General features: G+C 40.1%; 1 protein-coding gene across 3 annotated transcripts in view; it reads right to left on the minus strand.

The window, feature by feature from the left end:
* Window positions 1-17659, minus strand: part of CNR1 (cannabinoid receptor 1) — a 32652-nt gene extending 14993 nt beyond the window's left edge. Inside the window, exons 1-2 of one of the 3 annotated variants that reach the window (XM_075923865.1) lie at window positions 17222-17659; window positions 15479-15517 (exon numbers count right to left, since the gene is read on the minus strand). The gene's annotated coding sequence lies outside the window, so the exon portion shown is untranslated. Of the gene's footprint in view, window positions 1-15478; window positions 15518-16635; window positions 17190-17221 lie in introns of those variants that run through there. The other 2 variants (XM_006133308.4, XM_075923866.1) reach the window with 2 other exon arrangements.
* Between the last annotated feature and the right edge of the window lie 314 nt (window positions 17660-17973).

Below are 17973 nucleotides of genomic sequence, written 5' to 3' on the forward strand. Positions count from 1 at the left end.
CACCTGTCTTCCCTGCCACTGCCTCTGATACAGAGGCAATGGCGCGCGCGCACGCGCATGTGTGTGTGTGTGTGTGTAACCAAGTAGGTCAACCGTGTACTAGGATGCACATTCGCATCCCTAGTTGAGAACAATAAGAGAAAAGAAACAATACTAAAAGAATACAAATTATAATCATGATTCACTAATTTCCATTTTGCAAAATAGTTGGATTTCCATTTTAAACAGTTCTTCTATGAGATTTACAACTAATTAAGAATTGTCAGAGGGTAGTTTATATAGTTAAAATGTATTTTTTTTTAAATGCATTGAAATGTATATATAAAATCATATATTTGGTTTTTAATCCTCTCTTAGCGCCTTATATGTTGTTTATCATCTTAGGTTGTTTATACAATACCGAGCAGAATGGAACTGCAACCTTCACGGGTTCCCTGGACCCTACTCCAGTAGAATTAATAGTAAGAACAAGAATAGGTAATAGATAGCAGACTTAAAACAAACAAAAGGAAGTTTTTCTTTAGGCAACACACAGTCAACCTGTGGAACTCCTTGCCAGAAGATGTTATGAAGGCCAGGACTTTAATAGCGCTCAAAAAAGAGCTAGATAAATTCATGGAGGATAGGTCCATTAATGGCTATTAGCCAGGATGGGTAGGAATGGTATCCCTCACCTCTGTTTGTCAGAAGCTGGGAATGGGCGAAAAAGGTGGGATCACTTGATGATTACCTGTTCTGATCATTCCCTCTGGGGACACCTGGCATTGGTCACTGTTGGCAGACAGGATACTGGGCTAGATGGTCCTTTGGTCTGACCCAGTATGGCCATTCTTATGTTCTGATAATACTAATAATTTACTAGATTGCTGCACTCCCTGCTCACTATGCTCGCTAATACCCCTCTCTGTGGAAGTAGGTATCTGGCTGAGGGGAAGGTGCAGGAGCAGACTGGATGCAGGGTGTCTGGTGAACGAGGAGGGGACAGGAGCAGGCAGGAAGTAGGTGTCTGGCCAGGGGAGAGGGTGCAGGAGTGGGCTGGGAGTGCGGTGTCTTGGTGGAGGGTGTTTGTGAGGGGGATGGTGAGGTCGCGGCTTGGGGGTGGTATGAGTGAAGGGTCTGGGGAGTGTGACGTCTCAGTAGGGCAGTGAGTGAGTGGGCTGGGGCTGTGCTGGGAGCCCAGGGTTTGCATTCCAGCCTTGCCCCTACCCAAGCCAAGATCCAGAACCCTCAACCCCCACACTCACCGCCCGGCCGAACAGCAGGAAAAGCCTCCTTGAAGCATGTCCCTGTGCTGCTGTTCCCCCAGCCAGGGGAGGAGAAAGGGAAGAGGCAGCATGCGAGGAGCCTCAGGACTTTCTCTCCCTCCCTTGCAGAAAGCTAGCACTGGAGCTTCTATCTTGTAGGGGGTGGGGAGGATGAGGCTGGAGCGCCAGTGCAGATTCCCTGCTGTGGGGGCAGGGGTGAGCTGGAGCTGGTGAGAGAGGAGTCTGGGTGGAGGGGCAGGAGCAAGGACACTGCCAGCAGGGCGAGCGGGGGGCTCACTGCGTTCTGCCACTGAGGACCATGCTGCTCGTGGGGATCCCTCCACTTCAGCTTCACCTCCGAGGGGCAGGTATCACACAAAGAGCCCTTTGTGGTGAGGCTGCTGCCCTGTGCCCAGGGCTTTTCCATGCTGCGCCCACTGACAGCACAGGCTGTGGCCAGGCAGGCTTTCCCCTCCTCTCTGCAGTACTCTGAGCTCCTGTGGTCCCCCCAGCAGCAGGGCACTGCACATTCCAGTCAGCACTCACTGAAACAGACTATTCTGAACTAAGCCAGGGGCCCACCCCACTGCTGCTTCCTCTCCTGGCATCACACCATCACTGGGGGAATTTCTTTCACTTTCACCTATCTTCCCCCTTTCCCCCCATCTGCTGACACTGATGTGATGATGTCATTCTGTTGTTCATCAGGAAAAAAAAATTAGAGAGAGAGACTATCATGAATGGTTAATCAAAAAATTTTAGCGAAGTAAACTCTACTATAGTAAATGGTGGCCTAAATGAATTAGAATTGGCTTAAACAATTAAAATTTAGTTTGTTAATAATTAGTATAAATGGTAGTAAACAATACAGCTGCCTAGAACAGAACTAGGCTTCTGTGCCTTGAAAAAGAAAACACAAAATGCAAGAAGTGAGCCCGAGTCTCACTGAAACAATGCAAAAAGCTTGTCGGAAAAGAATGTAAAAATGTTTTTATATCTTGAATACTATTTAACTTTTTAGGATTTAAACATTTTAAGTATACAAACCCTACCTATTCAGGAAATCTCTCAGGGTACCTCTACACTTGACCCCTAGTTTGAACTAGGGAGGAAAATGAAGGTGACCGAAGTTGCTAACGAAGTGTGGATTTAAATATGACTCTTGGCCGGTTGCCATTTTTGGAAATTGACTAGCCCGATTTAACTTGTCGCGTGTAGACGCGGTAGTCCGATTTAAATCCCTTCCCTCAAATTAACTGGTACTCCTGAGGGAAGGGATTTAAATTGGACTATCGCGTCTACACTCGGCAAGTTATATCGGGCTAGTCAATTTCCAAAAATGGCAACCGGCCAAGAGTCATATTTAAATCCCACACTTCATTAGCAACTTCAGTCTCCTTCATTTTCCTCCCTAGTTCAAACTAGGGGACAAGTGTAGATGTACCCACATTGATTTCAGTGGAAATTTTGCTGGTGTGCGGACTTTAGAGTGAAGATCATAGTTTTCTAGCTATTGTGTGTCAAAAATCAGGCCTTACATAAGCAGGAGTCAGCTCTCCAGTCGGCACTCACTGAAACAGACCATCTTATAGAGGTCACTGAACTAAGTTTTATGTTGGGTATAAACTGGTCAGAAGCCAGTGATAAGTGATTAATATTTGCTTTACAATTGTAATGGTTAGGGGCCACACCAGGATCATGGTCTCATTTTTCCAGGTGCTATACACTTCCTGCCCCCAAAGAGTTTAAAATCTAAATTAAGAGAAGATACAACATGTTGGCATCACAGACAAGCTGAAAGAACAGGTGAAAAAGACTGAAGGAAACAGTAATGGGAAGGTATGGTTACAGAGATTGGCCACGTGCATAAATCAACCACCTTTCAAGGCTTCCTTTATATAATAAAAGTCTAGGATTGTCACTCTGAAGCCAAGCATATCTGTAGAGTTAGTGCGAAACAATAGAAACAGTAATCCCTCCTCTTTGTAACAACCTTTTAGGTACCTGATATTTGCTATGTCCCCTCTCAGTCTTCTCTTTTCTAGAGTAAACAACCTCAGTTCTTTCAATCTTCCCTTATGGGTCATGTTTTCTACATCTCCTATCAATTTTATTGCTCTTCTCTGGACTTTTTCTAATTTGTTCACATCTTTCTTGAAAAGCAGCACCAAGAACTGGACATGCAATACTCTGTTTGAGGCCTAATCAGCAGAGTCCTGCAAATCCATACATATCCACTTTACATCCACGGGTATCCACATCCGTGGATGTGGATTCAGATATCCGCAGCTCATTTTTGTGGCTATGAATGCAGATGTGTATACAAATTTTGTATCTAGAGCCCTGCAAATTTTCAGATATTTTTTTAATATACGCATCTGTGCATAACAATATGGATATCTGTGGACCATTTTTGTGCATACAAATGCAGATATGGATACAAATTTTGTATTCATACAGAACTCATTATTCAGCGCAGAGAAGAGCAGAACGACTTCTTGCGTCTTGCTTTTAGCACTCCTGTTAACACATCCATGAATGATGTTTTCTTTTTTTGAAACACTGTTTCACTCTTGGCTCATATTTTGCTTGTGGTCTACTATAACCCCAAATCACTTTCTAGATAGTTGTTTCCCATTTTGTATGTATGCAACTGATTGTTCCTTCCTAAATGGAGTCCTTTGCATTTGTCCTTATTCTTATTTACCTCATACCATTTCTCCAGTTTGTCCAGGTCATTTAAAATTATAATCCTGTCCTCCAAAGCACTTGCAACCCCTCTCAGCTTGATACTATCTGCAAACTTTGTAAGTAGACTCTCTGTGCCATTATCTAAACTGTTGATAAAGGTCATTGAACAGAACCAGACCCAGAACTGATCTCTGCAGAACCTCACTAGTTATGCCCTCCTAACATGATTTTGAACCACTGATGATTACTTTCTGGGAATGGTTATCCAAACTGTATAAACTTTATACTGCAGAGCCTGCAACACGGGGTGACAGCCTGCTTGCCATGAGCCAGCTTTTAAGATGGCTCCTGCCATGCACCAACTCCCGCCTTCTGCTTGGCTCCTCGGGAGCCAGTTGCCACCCCGCGCTGCTGCCTCCTGGCTTTGCTTCCGGCTCCCGGTCCTGCTCCCAAGGAGATGGATGCCACTTTGCTCTGTAGGTTATGATGCAGAGCTAGCAGTGTGGGGCGGCCTCCCTGGGAGCAGGACCACAAACTGGTGTGTAACAGTTATGGTTACTGGTGTGTAACTGTTTAAACAGTTACACTATTACATCCCGACTTTATAATAGCCCTTAATATATTTGAATACTTGTTATCGTGTCCTCTCAGCCATATTTTCTCAAGATGAAACATGGTTCGTTTTTTAAACTTTCCCATAGATCAAGCTTTCTAAACCTTTGCCATTTTCATTGCTCTCCTTTAGATTTTCCCCAATTTGTCCACATCTTTTGTAAAGAGTGCTCAGAAATGGGCACAGTGCTACAAAAGAAGTCTTACCAATGCTGAGCAGAAATGGACAATTAATTACCTTTTGTGTCTTACATACAATACTCTGTTCATACACTGTAACATGATATTAATCTTGTTCAGGACTACATCACATATTAAAATTTGTGATCCTCTATAATCTCCAGATCCCCTTTTTAATCAGTACTAATGCCTATCAGTTATTTTCCATTTAGTATTTGTGCATTTGATTTTTCATTCCTAAGGGTAGTACTTTGCACTTATCTTTACTAAATTTTATCTTGTTAATTTCAGATAAGTTCTCATATATATCAAGGTCATTTTGAACTTGAATCTTGTCTTTCACAGAGATTGCAACCCCTTTCATCTTGGTGTCATCATAAATTGCACAAGTATACCATCTACTCCATTATCCAAGTCATTAAATGAAAATATTGAATGGTACCAGATTCAGGAGAGACTCCTGTGGCACTCAACATTGCAGTTTGACACTGAACCATTGATAACTACTTCTTGAGTGCAGCTTTTCAATCAGTTCTGCACATACCTTACAGTAATTTAAACTAGACCACATTTCCCAAGTTTGCTATTGAGAATGTAATTTCGGACTGTGTCAAAAGCCTTATTAAAAGAAAGATATATCATCTACCGCTTTCCCCAGCCATCTACTAGGCCAGGTAATCTGTAAAAAAAGGAAAACTAGGTTGGTTGGCATGATTTGTTTTTGCAGATCCTTGTTGTCAGTTACTTAAAATCCCATTATTCTTGAGATGCTTACAAACTAACTTTTTTGGATAATTTATTCCAATATCTTTCCAGGTATTGAAGTTAGGCTGACTGGTCTATAAATCCCCAGGCCCTTTTTTGTTCCTCTTTTAAAGTCAAGCACTATGTTTGCTTTTCTCCAGTCACCAGGAATCTCATTTGTCCTCTAGGAGCTCTTGAAGATAATCAGTAAGGGTTCGTCTACACTAGCCCTCTAGTTTGAACTAGGGAGGCTAATGATGGTGACCGAAATTGCAAATGAAGCATGGGATTTAAATATCACGTGCTTCATTGGCATGTTTCTGGGCAGTTGTGATTTTGGAAACTGACTAGCCCAGAATAACTTCCCCGCGAAACAGGAGTTCGAAGTAAACCCCTAACTCAAATTAGCTGTTACTCCTCCTGGAAGTTTCAAGACTGCTTAGGCTAGTTCCTTAAGTACCCTATAGGTCAATTTCATCAGGACCCACTGACTTGAAGACACCTAACTTCATTCTTTAAACCTGTTCGTTCCCTATTCTGGCATGTGTTCCTTCCCTCTTGTTAATATTGTTTTAAGTATCTGGTCATAATTAACTTTGGGAAGAAGACTAATGTAAAATATCATTATATACCTCAGCATTCTTGATGTAATCCATTATTATTGTTCCTTTTCCATTAAAAACTCCAGTGTATATCTTTTGCTCCTAATGTATGTACAGAATTTCTTATTGCTTTGTGTCTCTTGCTAGGTAATTAGTTTTGTGCCTTATCCTTACTGATTTTGTTCTTATATGCTTGAGCTATTCTTTTGTACTCATTCTTAGGCATTTCTCCATGTTGCCACTTTTCATAGGATTCCTTTGTGATTTTAAAATAATTAAAATGTTCCTGATGGAACCATAGTGGTCTGTTTTTATCATTTTGTTTCTATTTTTTCTATCTTTCCTTTTCATCAGGATAGTTGTGCCTTTAATGCTGTCTTTTTGAGAAACAGATAACCTTTCTGAACTTTTTCCCTTAGATTTTTTTTTTCATTAAATATTACCTACCAGTTCTCTGAGTTTGTTAAGGTCTGCTCTTTTAAAGTGTATTGTCCTTAATCTGCTGCTTTCACTCCTTTATTGACACAGAATCATGAAATCTTCATAATAGCCTTCTACCTTTACATTTACAACCAATTCCTCCCTCTTAGTCAAATTCAAGTGAAGTCTAAAATGGCTGACACGCTGATTCCTTCCACTGTCTTCTGAAACAAGAAGCTGTCCCCAGTATGTTCCAAGAATGTAATGGACATTTTGTGTTTTGCTGTATTACTTCAGATGTCTGGTGAGTTACTACCCCCCAATTACTATCAGGTCTTGTATTCTAGATATTTCTGGTGTTTCTTCCAAAAATGCCTCATCCATCACCTTCTTCTGATTTGGTGGTCCATAGTAGACTTCCACCATGATGTTGTCCCTGCTTTTTCTCCTTTTATTTTCATTCAGAGGCTTTCAGCTGGTCCAGGTTGGACCTCCCTGGTCTGGTACTCTGGGGATCTGAGCAGCCCCAAACCAGGGAGTTTTCCAGCCCTGACCTATGGGAATATTTCTATGTTTTAGCTATATGGTGCTAATAGCATGCTAGACATTTTGATTACGTATTTCAGCAGAGGGGAAGTTGAGACGTACCATGCATAAGAAATATTGCAGAGGAGATGACAAGCAGATTTACAGATATAGGAGATGTGGGAAAAGAAGAGGAGTTAAGAAACAAGAATGATGTCAAGGTTGCAGACAGTGGAGGCAAGTGGAAAATCTTGGTCCAGAGGGAAGATAGAATCATAGAACACTAGAACTGGAAGTGACCTCGAGAGGTCATCAAGTCCAGTCCCCTGCCCTCATGGCAGGACCAAGCACCTTCTAAAATCATCTCTGATAGACGATTATCCAACCTGCTCTTAAATATCTCCAGTGATGGAGATTGCACAACCTTTCTAGGCAATTTATTCCAGTGTTCAACTACTCTGACAGATAGGAAGTTTTTCCTAATGTCCAAGCTAAACCTCCCTTGCTGCAGTTTAAGCCCATTGCTTCTTGTTCTATCTTCTGAGGCCAAGAAGAACAATTTTTCACCCTGCTCCTTGTAACACCCTTTTAGATTCTTGAACGCTGCTATATGTCCCCTCCCAGTCTTCTCTTTTCTAAAATAAACAAGCCCAATTCTTTCAGTCTTCCTTCATAGGTCATGCTCTCTAGACCTTTAAACATTCTTGTTGCTCTTCTCTGGATCTTCTCCAATTTCTCCTCATCTTTCTTGAAATGTGGTACTCAGAACTGGACATAATACTTCAACTGAGGCCTAATCAGCGCGAAGTAGAGCAGAAGAATGACTTCTAGTGTCTTGCTCACAACACTCCTGTTAATGCATCCTAAAATCATGTTTGCTTTTTTTGCAACAGTGTCACACTTCTGACTCATATTTAGCTTGTGGTCCACTATGACTCCTAGATCCATTTCAGCAGCACTCCTTCCTAGACAATCATTTCCCATTCTGTATGTGTGAAATGGATTGTTCCTTCCTAAGTGGAGCACTTTGCATTTGTCCTTATGGAACTTCATCCTATTTACATCAGACCATTTCGCTAGTTTGTCCAGATCATTTTGAATTATGACCCTATCCTCTAAAGCACTTGCAATACCTCCCAACTTGGTTGCATCTGCATACTCAATAAGCATACTCTCATTGCCAATATCGAAATCATTGATGAAGATATTGAACAGAACTGGTCCCAAAACAGACACCTGCGGAACTCCACTTGTTATGCCCTTCCAGCATGTATGTGAACCATTAATAACTATTCTCTGTGAATGGTTATCCAGCCAGTTACGCACCCATCTTACAGTACCTCCTCTAGGTTGTATTTCCCCTGTATATTCATAAGAAGGTCATGCAAGACCATATGAAACGCTTTACTAAAATCTAGGTATACCACATCCACAAGTCTTGTTTTCCTTTATCCACAAGACTTGTTTCCCTTCAAAAAAAGCTATCAGATTGGTCTGACATGATTTGTTCTTTATAAATACATGCTGGCTGTTATCTAGCACCTTATTGTCTTCCAGGTGTTTGCAGATGAATTCCTTAATTACTTGCTCCATTATCTTCCCTGGCACAGAAGTTAAACTGACTGGTCTGTCATTTCCTGGATTGTTCTTGTTTCTCTTTCTTTGGATGGGCACTATATTTGCCCTTTTCCAGTCTTCTGGAATCTCTCCTGACTTCCATGATTTTCAAAGATGATAGCTAAAGGCTCAGATACCTTTTCTGTCAGGTCCCTAAGTATTCTAGGAGGCCCTGGTGACTTGAAGACATCTAATTTTTCTAAGTGATTTTTAACTTGTTCTCTTTTATTTTAACTTCTAAACCTACCCCATTTCCACTATGTCTTCTTGTCTTTCCATGCCTTCTTGTTACCCCTTTTCTCTCTAGCTAGATTGAGCTCATTCTGTGTCTTCACTTTTCTAATCTTGCCCCTGCACACTTGCATTGTTTGCTCATATTACTCTTTTGTAATTTGACCTAGTTTCCACTTTTTATATGACTCATTTTTTATTTTTATGTAAGATCTCCTGGTTAAGCCAAGCTGGTCTCTTGCCATACTTTCTATCTTTCCTACGCAGCAGAATAGTTTGCTTTTGGACCCTTAGTAATGTCCCTTTGAAAAACTGTCAACTCTCTTCAGTTGTTTTTCTTCTTAGTCTTGCTTCCTATGGGACCTTACCTACCAGCTCTGAGTTTACTAAAATCTGTCTTCCTGAAATCCATTGTCTCTATTTTGCTGTTCTCCTTTCTACCTTTCCTTAGAATCATGATTTCTATGATTTTGGGATCACTTTCACCCAAACTGCCTCTACTTTCAAATTGTCAACCAGTTCCTCCCTATTTGTAAAATCAAATCTAGAATAGCTTCCCCCCTAGTATCTTTGTTCAACCTTCTGGAACAAAAAATGGTCTCCTATGCAGTGCAAGAACTTATTGGATAATCTGTGCCCTGCTGTGTTAGTTCCCCAATATATGTCTGATGGAGTTATAATACATATATAATACATATAAATATATGGAGTTATATTTAGAAATGTTCCCCTTTTCCAAAGAAGCACTTCTGTCTTTAAGATATTTAGTTAAATAAAGCTAAGTTGTCAAAAGCTCCCTTTGCCTACTAAATGCAAAGAAAGTAGAAAGAAAATTCACTGAAGGCTTTGAAGAGAGCTGGTTAACATTTTTTTAATGTTTGAAGTTTTGATAAACATTCTCTTAGAAGGTTGCTGTTTTTTGACAATCTTGTGTGGTCAAAAACATTCAGAAAAATCGAAATTTCAGCAATAAAAATGAAAAAAAAAATATACAGGAAAAATATTTTTCAGCCTGTTATAATTCTGAAACATGCAGCTGCTATGTACAGTTGAGTGTCATTCAATGTAAAAGCACCAGTTTGTGATAAGATGTACAAAGGGGCTACCCCTCTGAGGCTATGTCTACACTACAGGGGTTTTCCAGGATACCAGAGGTATCCCAGAAAAACTCTGTCACATCTAGGGAACACATCTGCTCTTCTGCTTTATTTTGCAGGAAAGCAGACGTGCTCTTTCAGAAGCCTTGTCTTCCTCCTTCCCCGAGGAAAAAAGACTCTTCTGAAAGAGGAGGCTTTTCCAAAATTTGGTCCAGTGTAGATGGGCCAAATTTCGGAAAAGCCTCTTCTGAAAAAACTATCAGAAAAAGGTACACAAATTGCTCTCCGCAATTTTTCCGCTAGATTAGTGTAGTCTAGACATAGCCTGGGGCAGAAAAGTGCTTAAGGATGAGCACTGAATTATGTGGGACAGCACAGAAAACAAGTGGGCAGAGGAAGGGACCAAGTTGATTCAAAGGAGCAGAACCATTAAGAGGGAAAAGACTATTGGATTATATTGGAGGGAATCCAGGGAAGGATGAAACGGTCCACAGTGTGAAACTAAGGAAAAAACATCAGAAAGGAAAAACCTTAATTAACAGAAAGGAACAGTTCACTACTCAGAAGAGGGCTGTTTCCATGTAATAGCAAAAATCACAATAAAAAGGTCATGAATATTGCTGTGGTATAAAGGATTGAGGGAGGGGGCAAACTTACTGTACTTTGCTGAGAAAGTGAAGATTAGAGACATTGGTTAAACACTGGAATAAATTGACTAGGGAGGTTGTAGAATCTCCATCTCTGGAGATATTTAAGAGCAGGTTAGATAGACATCTATATGGGATGGTCTAGATGGTTCTGGGTCCTGCCATGAGGGCAGGGGACTGGGCTCGATGACCTCTCAAGGTCCCTTACAGATCTAGTGCTCTGTGACAGAACGGCAGGAAGAAATAAAGCTCTTAGAGAGATTTTAAGAAACTGGGGCAGAGCCTGTGCCTCTCTTTTTTCTGTCTGGAAATATCTATGTGCAAGTAAATAAATAATTAATACTGAAGTGGACAGCAGCAGATTTTAAGTAAAGTGCCAAATGGAGAATAAATATTGACAGTGGTGGTTGTGTAGGAACAACTGTAGGAGACGGACATGTGTGACTGGGCAATGAGGAGGGGGCAAGAGAACAGGTGGTTTCCTAACATATTTTCACTAAGTGAGAAAGAAACAGAAAAGGGGAGGAGAGGAGGAGAAAGTATTAGTAGAGAGGAGCAGGATGGAGGGGATAGTAGCAGAAATTCTGGTCCTTAAATTTCAAGAAGGAAAATAGTCTTTGTATTTGGCCAGGGAAAAGCTGGGTAGGTAAATAAGAAAAACAATGGCATGGAAGCATGAGAAGACTACCAGTGCCTTTTGAACTGTAAGAGAGTATACATTACTCTTAGTGACACAGTGACTATAAGCTGAAGGGTATGATAGGATTTCCAGATTTTACAGTGAATATGAAGCCAGGCCACACAACATTGTTTAAGGCACTGGCTTCTGCATTTGAAGATCCATTTCTGATCTGTATTCAAACAGCGCAGGGAGAAATGAATGGTGCCAAGTTGCTTAAGGCAATGAACAGGACAGGATTGCAAGTACTGACACAAGGCACTGGGGTTGGGGAGGATCAGCAAAAATGGACCTGGTGAGCAATTCAGGCTGAAGACTCTAGTGAAATCAAAGTGTTTGAGAAAATTGAAGTGCTGGGTACATAGCTGAGGCAGAGAAGAAGAAGAAAGGCCTCAAATGTAACTACAGAATGATGATTGGTGCAGGGGATATAATAAAATATGGAAAGGAAAGGGAGTTTGCCAGTGATAACAGATCAGTGCGAAGAGGGTCAAAAGGGTACACACCATGCCATGGTCTTCTACTTTAGCTCTCAGGAGTCCATTTCTCTTGGAAATTATTGTTAGTGAAATGTTCGTAATTTTCTACAGAAAGGTTTTTAGCTAATTTGATGTTTCACACTAGAACTTTTAGTAGGATGTACTCCAGTTAAAAAATAAAAAGCATTCTTTGGCCTTTAGAGCTCTATTGATTTTTATAAAATTTAAATAATCTCAGATAACTCTTCATAGTTGCATTCAAATTATAATATTCTGATATACTGCCCTTATATATAGAAATAACTTATGAAATTAATTGCCAGAATATTAAACCACTACACCAGATTGCCTGGCAATGGTGCATGTCTATGAAATATGCAGATGCTTCTTTTAACACACGAGAGAAGAATTATAGTAGATTCTGTTATCCGTTATATCAAACCAACAAAATGCAGTACATCCAACCATTATAATACTTCATTTGCAGAAATAAATGTTTAAAAGAATAAAATTAAGTTCCTGGTGCCAAGTATTAGCAGACTAGTTAAATAATAGCAATTATATGTATAATATATGGAAGAGATACTACATGTGATATATCCATTGTACAACGTTTTATCACATCTCCTATGCAGCTTTTGGGGGGGGGGGAAAGGCAAAAAAAAAATCTAAAGTCAGTGTATTAAATTAGATCCTGTCAATGTATTTATTTTAAAACTCCAAACCCATTTTACATATTTTTTCCAAGCACAGATGTAGTCTGCACTGTTAGAGAGAAAGCTGGCTAAAAATAAAGATTCCTGACTATAGTAGGCACATTCAAATATTCACAATGAGAAAGAAAACACAAAAACAAACAAACAAAAATTTTTGAAAGGATTTCCTAAAATACAGGTGTGAAAATTACACCAGCTGTATCTGAAATAGAATTCGTAGTATTCCCTAATCAACTGCTTTTGCTCATCATTTTTAAGTGGGTAAACATGATTTTCTCAGAAAGAATAAATACACCATTGCCAGAGATAAGGCTTACTCTGGATCAAGCAAAGTCCAATAAAATGTAGCCCTGATCTGCACAATTAGGACAAAAATCTGTATGTCTGGTTATGTTAACAGCTCAACATAAACCTAAATAACGAACTGAAGGTAACTAGCTGAAGATAAATGGGGTAAATGGAGTAGTAATTCAATAGTAAAATAGTTTTTATTTGCAATATGAATTTGACTAATTTGTCACAGAAAAGTCTACAATGGGAGAAGCATTGGGCCCAATAGCTGGATATTCATAAAGCCCTTGCAGAATATATAAACATGATACAATTTTGTCCAACCTTATGTTGCTAATCAAACTATTTTTACATGCAACAAAGCCAACTTCAGAAGTTTTTTCAACAAGAGATTGATTTAAAAGTAATCATAACCTGGCCCCAGTCATCAGTTACAACTCCACACACTTCCAATAAGACAGTTTCTGGGTGGAAGTCCTTAACGCAGGAATAATAATTCTATGTGCACCCTTTACATCGGGATAGTGCCAGTCTAGGAATGGAGCAGAAGTAGAGAACAATATTGACAAGATAGAGGGTTCAATCCTACTTAATCCTAACACATTTTAACTTTATATTAATAACAGAATGCCACTACTGCCTATTCTGGCACATTTGCAAGATTGTTTTTGAGTACAGGGGCCTGGCATGAATTTCTACTATCGACAGGAAAACAAGAGCAGCCTTGTTATGACTAAAGGGTCTATTTCACTCAGCCTTCTGTCTTCTGTGTCCATCTGCACAGCTGCTTTGAACTTGGCCAGATACTGGTTTTAGGGTCACTTGCAAGTACACATTTTAAATGAGCAAACTACAAAATCTCTGACAAAGGAAAATATCCAAGTTTTCACTTAGATAGTTGATAAATGATTTTGTATGATGTTCATTATTTCATATAGTCTGAACTATTTGGGGAACTGCAGCAAAACATCTCTATAGATATGTACTGTTTCATGAGGTGAATCAGATAAAGTCAATAAAATAATTCACAAAGAAATGAAAAGAAATCACTTTGGACAAAAATGAATTCTGCAGATACACAGAATCCTGACAGAATTGCCAGAGAAAGGTCAAACAGTTTGTATTTTAAAAAATGCATTAATATCTTTCTGAATATAGAGAACTAAACCTAACTTTTTCTATGAGAAATTAGTTAAATGAGGAGCAGCGAGTAGATGAAAAGACCTGTAGAGTCAGGAATGAAAAGAAATTTGTAAAATTCTCAGATGGTATTAAGTGAATATATAGATTAGTCTGGTTTTCCACTTGCTTTTGAATGTTTTCACAAAGCTCTGCAATAAAAGGAGAAAGCAAGGGAGTACTCAATCTCTAAAATATAAAGCTTTCAGCACTGAAATTTTTAGTTCTATTACAGCTTACAACTGTTTTTCAATCAAGGTTGCATTACAGTCAAAAGAATAAAGGTAGGAAAGTATTTAAAAAAAACCACAAAATTATTACATCCTTAAAATGTCAATAGCCAAATTAGAAAATTGTGAACTCTGAAACAGAAAGACAGACTTACATTGGTTGAGACATGTCATCCTTTTGGTAAAGCATGAAAGCTCTTAATGGTGTCCTTTATGCAATTGAGCCAACATAATTAACTAAAGAACAACGGCTAAGATCAAAGGCTTCAACCAGCTTACTCTCTTACTAATAAAATCCTGGTTCCATAGCATGATATAAAGCATTTTTCATTTCATTTTTTTATATATTGTTACTGGTTAGTTGATGAGATAAATGCATAGAAAATAATTATTTTATTTACCTAGCCAACTTCCACACTCCCCCCAGGCAAGAAATTCCTGCTACAAACCCCAGTAATATGTTTATTGCTTTTATCAATTCCATTTTAAAATGTTTTTATACAAATTGTTCTGCCTTTTATTCCAAAGACTAATATATAATAAAGCAATTATGTACCTGTATTTGGTGGTGTCTACAAAACTAATTTCAGACTGAAGCAAATAAAACATTAAACATTCATCTTTTAAAGCTATTTAAAGGTGCTCATACTTTGTTCACAGTTAATTTAATAAACTCTTTCTGCTTAATAAATACCTCCACTACAATCAGTGAGCCTTTTTCTTTCTTGAGAAAAAACAGGCAAACCTATGGCAAGCAGTTATTAAGTGTAATCTGCAAAGAATAATTAACTACTCTCAACTAATTGTTATCATTTTAACCATTTGAGTACTCTAACATTATTAAATACAAAAGTAACACTCTGGTCCTGCACCTAAATTTGCTAGATGGGAATATTAGTATTACTGCTACACAGAGAATAACATGTTCCTTTAGGAAATGGTGAACAACAACAATGAAAACAAGGGATACAAATAAAAAGAATAAAAATTCACCACCCAACATTTAAGACTTAAAAAAATTAAATAATAATTATTTTTGAAAGCATAAATATAGCTAAACAGAAGAAAATTTCAGCTCTAGTTCACTGTCATACATTTCCGTAACTCTTCTGAAATATACAACATATGATCAAAGCATGTTCATGTAATCTCCTTTCATACAGGAAATAACGCTCATTGTAATTTTAGGAAAATTGGAAAAGCTATAGATTTAATTTTCTAACACCATTTTACTCATCTTAAACCAAAGTATCATAGTGAAGCCTTTTCCTCATATCAAAGACTTAATACATACCTTAACCAGGGGTGTCCTCAATGTAGATTAGCTGATATCCTTGAAACAAAAAAAATGTCCATTTACAACAAACTGAGTTGACTACTTGTAATTGTAAATCTGAAAGTTTATAATGACACATGCAGGAAGTTTAAAAACACCAGACAGATTTTTTTTCAGTTATTAGATGAAGAAACCAGCAATACTGGATATTCCAAATGATAGTCAATACTCAAGGTTCAACGACATCTTTGGTGAACATTTTTGCATATGCAATTACAAGTCAACTTTTATTTCAGTTAAAATCTCAATAGCAGAGGGCCACCTTTCCTGGAGGGGGAAGAAGTTTAGGGGGGGAAAAAATCAATAAGACTGTTATCCAGTGTAAATTATCAGTGGTTAGGGTTAGATAATAAATCCTAAATGTTAGGTTCCCACAGGACTTGATCTAGTAGGCTGATTTGTCTGAAAGCTTGAGAATAGATGTATATTAACGATAAAACCACAAGTCTTTTTAGCACCTACAGGGCTCCCCTTGTCAGAAACTAGATTTGTCTTTTCTATTCAGTATACATCTATTAGGGGGAAGTAATGAAACCGAGGCAAAATTTTCCAATCCAGTAAATGTTGTTCTATAAAATCAGTCCTTACAAATTTCAGGTTAGATTGCTGAGATAGTGTGAAGATCAAAAAAATAAAGCCAGCCAGCCATGGGGAAATTACTTAACATCATTCAAGACAGACAAAAGACCATAATTAATATACATATCATATGTAAAGAAAATATAATAGCCAAAAGATGTTTGATAGCCTTTTAATAAGCATGTCGCTTTCAGTAACATACTCATTTTATGTACATGCTATTAATGTATGTATGCTCAATAAAACAAGCATTACATATGTACTGAAAAAACAGACTCAACAGTGTTGCCATTTAAACATCAGATTAATGAAAATACAGCCAAAAATTAAGATCTGTCCCTCCAATAATTATTTAATTATGAAATGGCAAAATATTTGGGACAGTTTCCTGAATTTGAATAGTCCTGTTTTATTTAAGGCACATAATTTGTTTTGTTATTAAGGGATATTACGACTATAATTTACAAGCTACAGCAAAGAAAGTTGATTGGTTTTAACATGTATTGGTTTAAGAGGGTTCTAATGTGTGCCTTTACCTTTGGCAAGGAGAAAAAAAAATCCACAAGGCATGTGAGTATTTGTGTGTCCCTTTGTAATATGACTGTAAGTTCCTCGGGACACGGACTGCATCTTCCGCTCTGTTCTATACAGCACCAAGAATGTGTTTAACAAATAATCCATAGTGTAGTATTACTATTATATAAATGAATACGTGTCTTACTCAGTAAGTGTATTAGTAGGGGGCACACACATGCAGTGGATCAGCTACCTATGGTGACAGCACACACATATATAGGGGGGTCAATAAGCTATTTCTAACAGATACGCTATTTGTGATACACACACACACACAGCGAGTCAGTATGTTATTTGTGATAGCTGTGCACACACACACACACACACACACACCAAGCTATTTCTATTCAAGCCCTAAAACACTAGAGGAGCTGAGCAGAGACACTGGAGGAACCCAGAGCCTTGACCAGCACAGCAAAGTTGATCTCGCACTGACACCAGTGCAGTAGCCGGCGTCTCACCCCCAGTGAGAGGCGCGTCCAGGGCTGCCTCCTAGACACCCCCCGGGAGGGAACGGCCAGTCCCGCGCGGAGCCCCCTTCCTTACCCTTCACATGGCCCCGGCTCGGCTCCGGCTGCGCGCGCGGCTCCTTCTCGCCGGCCTCGTGGCTCTTGCGAGTGGCGCGGCGGCTGCTCCGCGGGACTGAGTGGCGCTCCCACGCTTACTACAGCTCCCCGCCCGCTCGCCCGGCCGCCAGCAGGGAGCACGCGGGCCGCCCCGCCCCGCCCCGTCCGGGCCAGGGGCGCCGGGGAGAGGCGAGAGGCGGCGCTGGGAGCTGGGGGAGGACGGCAGGCGGGAGGGGGAAGGTCCCCCTCTCTCAGGCAGCGCGCCGGGCGCTGCTCTCCATGTGCTGCTCCTGGCCCTGGCAGGGAGGAAGTCGCCCCCACACCACCCTCGGCTGCGGCTGCGGCTGCTGTTGCGTGCCCGGCCCCGGCTGAGTGTGTGTGTCCGCGCCTCTCCTCCCAGCCCGGCTCCTCGCACCCCCCTCTTTCTCGCGGGTCCCATTTATGAAGCTCCGTCCCCATCACGTGTTAATGTGCCTTTGTCCTGGCCCTGGCAGCGGCAGAGACACGGCAACAGTAACTAGCGGGGAAGGGGGCAAAGCGCAGCAGCAAACTTCATTCACACGGCTGGGGAGGGAGGGATGCTTGGGCGCGCTGGGGGGCGCGAGGCTGAGGGAAGGGGGCTGCTCTATGCATTGGGTGCTGGGGATGGGAACCTGTTCTATGCCTTGAGGAGCTGAGGGCTGCTCTGTAAATTAGGGGGCTCGGAGCTGCTCTGTTTTGGGTGCTGGAGGG

The sequence above is a fragment of the Pelodiscus sinensis genome, chromosome 3, assembly GCF_049634645.1.
Source record: "Pelodiscus sinensis isolate JC-2024 chromosome 3, ASM4963464v1, whole genome shotgun sequence".
Lineage (NCBI taxonomy): Eukaryota > Metazoa > Chordata > Testudines > Trionychidae > Pelodiscus > Pelodiscus sinensis.